Source organism: Lolium rigidum, unplaced genomic scaffold (assembly GCF_022539505.1).
Source record: "Lolium rigidum isolate FL_2022 unplaced genomic scaffold, APGP_CSIRO_Lrig_0.1 contig_27164_1, whole genome shotgun sequence".
NCBI lineage: Eukaryota > Viridiplantae > Streptophyta > Magnoliopsida > Poales > Poaceae > Lolium > Lolium rigidum.
The window spans coordinates 199913-208132 of NW_025900073.1; the positions used below are offsets into that span (position 1 = coordinate 199913).

The 8220-nt window shown below is 49.1% G+C and overlaps 1 long non-coding RNA gene across 2 annotated transcripts; it reads right to left on the bottom strand.

Annotated features, from left to right (window-relative positions):
• Positions 1 to 1633: 1633 nt before the first annotated feature.
• Positions 1634 to 3371, bottom strand: LOC124680739. Of its 2 annotated transcripts, none has more exons than XR_006995577.1 (3): positions 3125 to 3371; positions 2177 to 2248; positions 1634 to 1907 (listed from the first exon to the last, which is right to left on the bottom strand). It is a non-coding gene; the product is annotated as an uncharacterized LOC124680739 (long non-coding RNA). The 2 variants fall into 2 exon arrangements; XR_006995576.1 differs by having other exon boundaries at positions 3036 to 3371.
• Between the last annotated feature and the right edge of the window lie 4849 nt (positions 3372 to 8220).

The window sequence follows — 8220 nt, forward strand, 5'->3', positions numbered from 1 at the left end:
GATACTTTATAGACGGTGAGTTCCTCGATGCTTCTTGTCCGAAGAGGGCGTCATACACATGGAGAGGGATTATTCATGGACGAGACCTTCTGAAGGATGGCCTGGTATGGAGAATTGGAGATGGTTCACAGGTTAGAGTTTGGGAGGACAATTGGATACCTAGGACATGAGCTAAACACCCACTGGGGTCTTTGCTTGATGTTAAGCCCGAGAGAGTGCATGAGTTTATTGTGCGTGGTGGTGGAGCTTGCGATGAGGAAGAGCTGCGGAAACACTTAATGCATGTTGATGTACATGACATTCTTCGCACTCCAATTGGTCGTCCTGGGTCGAGTGATTTTCAAGCTTGGAATTATACTAAAAATGGCATATTCTCGGTGAAGTCAGCGTATCACCTCGCCATCCAACGGAAGAGAGCGGCAAGGGGTAGGGCTGAGACGTCGAGAAATTGTGATGAGCATAGGGGATGGTTAGCATTGTGGGGAACTCAAATCCCGGGTAAGGTGAAAGTCCATTGCTTGGAGACTGATTGAGAACGGCCTGACTGTTGGTACTGAGCTAAGTCATAGGAAGATAAAAGACGGTATAGTCTGTCTTGTGTGTGGCAGAAATAAAGACTTGGTACATCGGTTTTGGTCGTGTCCTCACTCCCAGTCAGTGGGGTCGCTCGCCTCTACTCGGTCACAGTGTTTCTTCGAGGTGCCACCGAAACGACTAAGGTGTCACTCTGAACTCAAGGGCTGGTTGCTAGATTGGATCGGAAAAGCATCAGATGATCAAGAAATTTGGTTCATGATGGTTATTTACAATCTCTGGCAAGCAAGAAATGACGCGAGAGAGCCTCAGTTGATAGCAGACCCAACTTCGGTAGTGCTGAAAACGGCCGTGGCTTTGGAAGAATGAAAGGAGGTGCATAAAATATCATCGCAGGCGGCTGGCGCAAAACCATCTGAGCACTGGCTCAGAACGGAGCCGGGTTGGGTCAAAGTGAATGTTGATGGAGCTTATCATTCGGCTGATGGTGTTGGAGGGGGCGGAGTGGTCCTTCGTGACCATCATGGCAATTTTGTCTCCGGGGCAAGCCTTTTTCCCCCACCTCATCGATGTTGAACACGCCGAGCTTCTAGCATGTCGACAGGGGCTGCTCCTCGCGAGGGATCACCAGGTTCAAAGGGTGATGTTGGAGACAGATAGTACGGGAGTGGTTGCCAAGCTGAGAAGGGACGAGCAGGATCGATCTATTCACGGTCCGTTGGTTGCGCAAATTAAGTCCCTCTTTCAAGGATTCAGCAACATTTCGGTGCGGGCGGTGCGAAGAACGGCAAATGGTTCAGCGCACATTTTAGCCAAGGAAGGCTGCGATAATAAAGTGTGTATGGTGTGGAATGGTGTTGCACCAGACTTTGTTAGGAAGATTATTGTAATGGATTCTGTTATGAGTTAATATAATCGCAGCGTTTATCTTAAAAAAAAGCTTTTCACGCACTAATTACTCTACGTCTTGCCCCTGCGAAATGGTGCCATAACTGATAACAACTACCAAAATATTTCAAGGTCAATTTTTTTTCATGCTTGTATGTTACTCGCCAATAAGCAGTTAGTCCATGAGACAAAATGGATTATGCCTCCGGCATCCCTCTGCCAAGAATACAATCACGTGTTTAACTAAGTCATTCCAGGTCATAATATGATGAATTATTTATTGACAACTTCAAGTGCACTTAGCATGCATTTTAAATATCAATTGAAGTTCTACTAAACGGAACAAATCTTGCAGCTGCAATGGCCGTTGAATATCCCTTCACAGCTTGATTCGCGGACCTTGTCACCCCAATTCAACGAGCAATTATTCTTGCATGTAAGATCAGTGCAGTAAATGAGCTTAAAGCGCTCCATGTGACAATCCTCTGCATACAACAAACATCATAAAAGTCAAACCATAATAGTGAGAAATTGATTATGGTGAATTGACTTGTTACACGATTTCATACAAGTTTCAAACTGTCAAAAACCCCAATGACATATTACAAAGAATGTGCATCATCATCATATTTGGGAAATCTGAAGGTAATATCGCCTTGAAATATTATGTAGATATTTATTGGTTCATTTGTAAAAATAAGTCATGCCATTGGAAATCTACTCCTAATTAAAAAAAACAAAAGAGAGAACACACCTGCAGAAGTAGTGCTTCCAAACAACACAAGCATCACCAGAAAACAGGCACAGGCAGACCGGACATCCATTCCTGAATTCCACATGCTAACATGAGCCAATGGTGCAATTTATAATGCAAAAATGATATGGAATGACGTGGCATGTATAATCTTGTAGTGAAGGCACAGAACGGTGCATCCAAAAGACAATATATTAATTTAAAAGATATGGAGTGGCATTCCATTACTGAACTTCTAGAGGAAGAAGCACAAAAGTGTATCACAAAGATATAATGACCAGTCACGAAGAGGTGGTCTCAAGCAAGTGTCACAGGAAAAACATGTGGAATCAGAAGATACGGAATAACATACTAATATCTCTCAATTTCTAAAGAAGGAAGTATAAATGTGCATCCATTTGACATCATTGCCATATATACTAACAAGTGATCTCAAAGGGGAAATATATGTCGAAAGAATACATAATGAGGTGTCATCGCAAGATTTACTGATAAATAAATATAGAAGTGGTCGCCATCTGAAGCAATTTTTTATTTACAATAATTTAAATGAGATAATATGATTGTCCATAACTAATTCTCAAAATTGTGAAGACTGATGCATCCAACATATATAGATCAGTGAGACACAACAATATGTTCTATTGCTCTTTAAATAAGAACATTTATCTTAAGGATCCTAATGAAATTTCCAATCCAGAGATTATACTAAGAACTTATATTACTGAAACTAAAATTTCAAAGGATCCTAATAAATTTCTAATTCAGAGATTATACTAAGAACTTATATTGCTGAAACTAAAAATTCAAAGGATCCTAATGAAACAAGAGAGGGATTTCTTTGTCACATTGAAAGTACCTGCTACTCCAGGGATGGCACCACGGAGCAGGAGGTTGTGAACGAGGCCAAGATCGAGGTGAGGCGCAGACAGGGACGGAGGAGCTCACGTGCAAGGGATGGGAGGCGCTGGGTCAAGGCTCAATGGTAGATTAGCAGGGACGCCCACAGAACGAGTCTGCCGATGGTGCAGAGGTTGCGGGCGCCGGTGTGAAGGACAGTCGAGAGGAGGATCTACGCGGAGGCGGCCACAGATCTGGCGCCGCCGCTCGCGTGTTCTTTGGGGTTTCCGGTTTGGGAAGTGATTCAGGGTTGGGAGAATTGGTTATCTACCCAAAACTTCACCATTCTTGGATTATCTACCCAAAATTTATTGTACATTAGCAAAATACCTAGCAAAGACTGAAAGTAAAATAAGAATTGAGCAGGACCCTAACAGATGGTCACGAAGCGTTCAGTCTCTGGGACTGGGACGACGGGTATCCACCTGTTAACACTTAACCGAAAACCATGATCATGTCTCTAAAAAAACCATAATCATGTTACAGCGTGCATTCTGTTGTCGAAAATACCAGTGTCTATGATCTAAGGGTCTGTTCGGTTGTGGAATTAGGTGGAACAGAATGGAACGGTTCCATTCCTGGTAGCCATTCTCGCGTTCGGTTGGTAGGTAGGATGGAATGAGGTCGTTCCCCGAATGGGAATATTCGGTCCAGATGCGGAACGCACCCGTCCGGGCAAATCGGCCGGACGAGCTGGAACGGCTCGCTAATCCTCTCTCGCGCCCCCGCCCAACTCTGGAACGGCTCGCTAATCCTCACCGCCGCCCGCCGCCCTCCGCCCTCCGCCATGCTCGCCGCCCTCCGCCACCCTCGCCTCCTTCCCCGGCGATGCTGCGGCGCGGCATCCTCACCGCCGCCCTCCGCCCTCCGCCCTCTGCCATGCCCGCCGCCCTCCGCCATGCTCGCCGCCGCCCTCCGCCCTCTGCCATGCCCGCCGCCCTCTGCCATGCCCGCCGCCCTCCGCCCTCTGCCATGCCCGCCGACCCACTTCTCCCCCATCGACGGGAGTTCCTCGCGCCACCCGGCCTCCCCTCCCTCGAGCTCCTCCCTCTGCTCCGACGGTCGCTGACGCGGGCGGGGGCGCGGAGGTCGTCGGGCGCGGGCGGGCCGAAGGTCGCCGGGCGCGGAGGTCGGCGAGCGCGAAGGTCGCCGGGCGTGGTGCGACCTTGCTCCTCTCCCGTGGTCTAATTAATTGGATGTTTAGACTAATTAGATTAAATTAGGGTCTAATTAATTGGGTGTTTAGACTAATTAGATTCCATTCCATCCACATCTTCTGAAATCAACCGAACACCTAGATGAAATGGGATGGGATGGGATGGAATGGAATGGAATGGAATGAAACCATTCAATTCCATTCCACTTCATCCAAAAACCGAACATACCCTAAAATAAAACTGACGATTGGCTAACTATTTTTTTAATACCGTGACTGGTCACTCACCATGTATAGATACCAATAGTTAGAGTGAGTTCCTCAAAAAAAATATAAAAGAGAAACATAAGAGAGATAAGGACACTACTCTAAGTTGCTCTTTCTAACCCTTGCTCACCGATCGAGCTATCACAAGAAGCACTGGGAAGGACCGATATTTACTGCTCCAGCCCTAGGAGCAGAACAAGAAGAAGTAGTGATGGCAAGACATTAGGACCAAGGTAATCATGCTGATCCTTCCTCTTTTGTGGCTCAATCTTGAGCTAGAGGATCCTGCTAAATCCTAACATTTTCATGTTTACCAAACAAGCACATCATTCCATGTTCAGTTCAGATGTAGCACTGCACATGAACATTCACGATTACACAGCTCGATCGGGGAACAGTGTTGAAATATTGGGTCGTCGCGGAGTGCCTTCCGCTTTACCGGGCTACCACCAAGGTGACGGTGGTGTTCAGAAGCACCACCTCCTTCTGGCATGACAAGTGGCTGCCGGGCGACCCGCTGGCGAAGCGGTTCGCTGCGCTCTTCTCCCACTGCACCCGTCCCCAGGCCTCGGTGGCCACGTTTGCCTCCCTCGGCCTCGACTTACAGCCTCGGCTCACTGCGGTGGCAGAGGTGGAGCTACGCTGGGTCCTGCAGCACCTCCACGCCACCCACCTCCGGGAGGGGCCGACCTTAGGTGTATGGCCTCTTCGGCCGCTTCGGAGGGAGGATATCAAGCACAAGATTAGGCCAGGGCTTTCCATTACCATAGGTGGTGGTAGGGATAGCTTGTTATGGCTTGATCTGTGGCTTAAGCGATGCCGCTTAGTTTGGAGGTCCCATTTGCCCCATCTTGGCGATTATGGTGCCCGATGTGACCCACGCATGATGGGCGATCCCCTTTCGTCGGGTTATGTATCAGGAGGAGGCCCTGGCATGGGGAACACTTCGGGCTTGCTTTCAGAGGTGCTCATGGTTGGCCCGGACCACGTTACTTGGATGCCTACCGCTTCTTGTGCCTTTATTGTTAGATCAGCGGGCCTTATTTAGAGCCCCCTTCCATTGGACTTATCCCATATGGAAATCTCCATTGCCTCTTAAGACCAATGTATTTGTGTGGCAGTTGCTTCGGAATCGCCTCCCCTTGGGGATGGAGGTTGCTAAATGGCACGGACCATGCAATGGCCTTTGCTCGTTGTGTGATGTTCCGGAGGATACAACCCACACATTGTTCTCCTGCCCCGTGGCACAATTTATGGGGAGATTTGTTAGTGAGGTGTTGGGGACTGAGTGGCAGACCCTAGACCTCGGAGAGTTCCTGGAAACCCGGGCGAACCAGACCGGAAAGAGGAGGCTGGTTGGTGTTTGCCGCAATGTCAGGGACTCTATGGACGATTCACAATAAAATGGTTATTGAGTGCACCTTGTTGCGGCGGGCCTATGACTATATTCAAATTCTTTGTTTTTTTTGCAGCAGTGATACTCGCCCAGTAGGAGGCAGGACTTAGGACAGATGGATGCCATGCTGGAGGACCTTCTTGCGGCGGCACGCCTCATATCTACGCAGTCCCCTTGAGTTGCCCTACTTCGCAGGTTTGTATCACCGTTTTTCTTATATGGTTGGGTATGTGTGTGTTGTTGGCTCTCAGCCTTCTTTTTCTTCCCCTGACTCTGAATCTTGTATGTTTGTGATGCTATGTTTATAAAGTACTGTAGGACAAAAGCGTGTTTCCGGGAGGACGCGCTAATTTGCATCTCACATTGCTTAGCTATTGCAAGATCCCCAGATGATGGGATTAGATAGCAGTGCGAGTGCCAAGTACTCTAACAGCACAGCGTGTTTGGCATTCAATGGGAAGAGAAATGGGAGTTCGGAGAATGGAATTAGTAGAAGGATTGGGCATGGGAGTTTGCTATTTAGTCCCAATCCTCTGATTGCCAAGGGATGGGAATTATCATGAGACTTCAGATTGAAACGTTTTCTTTCAGCAATCTCACGAATTAACAGGGTACCCCTAGGGAAGAGATTGTGGGAATTAGAGAGACCAACTCCCATTCTCCATCCTATGTAAATTCCCAAGACCGTCAAACAAACAAGAGACTTAGAGCATCTCCAGTCGGCGTCCCCCAAAGCATTCCTCAAAACAATTTGGGGCGCGCCGGACCAAAAAATGGTTCCAGCCACGTCCCATAAAGCCCAATTTTTCCCGGCGCGCCCCGGTGTCCGGCGCCCCGAGGTCGTCCTCGTCCCACAGGGGACGCTCCGGGCACGCCGGACACAACGAAAAGCGAGGCGAAGCGACGCGGGCTCCCACATGTCGGCGACGTGTTGCATAAACCGTTGATTCGCGTCTTTTTTCTCGTCGCTCCTTCCTTCCCGCGCCTCCCACCCCTCCGTCGCCGTTGGATTTGCCGGCCGTTCGAGCGTCTGATCTCTTCTGAGAGTCGGCGTCGTCGCCGCGGCTGGCGCTCCCGGCGGTCGTTCCGCCGCCGCCGCTTGGCCATCGTGTCCCAGAACACGGCGTCAAATCTGCCCCACCTCCGGGCACACAAGGTGCTCGACGACTTGCCAGGTAGGCGCGATTGGCCGCTGTTCGTTGCGCCGTCTGCCTCGGCGCAATTTTAACCATTGATTTTGCTTTTAGACATGGATAGCGACGATGAGATGGTTGCCCTGCCGCTGGAGGACGAGCAAGCCTTCGACGACGACCTCCAGGAGCATTTGCTGATCATCGCGTCCCTCCAGGACATGCTTGACGCCGAGGCGGAGAAGAGGAAGAGGCTGCGCCGCGGAGGATCAAGGCCGGGGAGAAGGAAGTCCAAGCCCCGGCAGAGGATGGAGGGGCATGCCATGCTGCACAACGACTACTTCGCCGACGATGCAACACATGCCGACAATTTTCGGCGCCGGTACAGGATCAGCAAGGGGCGTACATGAATATCCTCCACGACGTTCGAGAGTTTGACCCCTACTTCAAGCTCAAGCTTGACGCTGTAGGCGTTGTCGGGTTCTCGTCGATTCAGAAGTGCACCGCCGCCAGGAGGATGCTTGCATACGGAGCACCTGCCGATACACATGACGACTACCTTCGCATGAGTGCGTCTACTGCCATTGAGTGCATGTACAAGTTTTGCCGAGCTGTGGTGGGAAAGTACTACTTGAGAGGGCCAACTGAGGAAGAGACTGCAAAGATCATGGCACAAAATGCTGCCAGAGGATTTTCTCGAGTGCTTGGAAGCATCGATTGCATGCACTGGGCATGGAAGAACTGCCTGTTTGCTTGGCAAGGTATATACAAAGGGCGTCATGGATATAACATCTAGCCCTATTTATTTTATTTGTTTATTTGTTTTATTGTTTGTTGTATTTTAATTTGAAAACAATCCTCGCAAACATTTTTATTCATATGCTATATTTGATCGCCGCTACTCTGATCGCGACGATTCGGCGGGAACGATCTCTTTTGAATGCAACAATTTGAATTTCTGATTGGGGCCGGCGTTTGGGGGACGCGGATGGAGAGCGACGTCCCCAAACGCGACACGAACAAAACACGTCCCCCGAAAACGCGGATTGGGGGATGCTTTGGGGGAATAGCCTCAGCCCTTCAAACTCCCATTCTCCGTCCCAACTCCCCTGAACCAAACAGGCTGTAAGTGCTGGATTTGCTTTCTTTTTTCTGTTATTATCTCCTAATAATTCCACCATTACGGCATACGTAG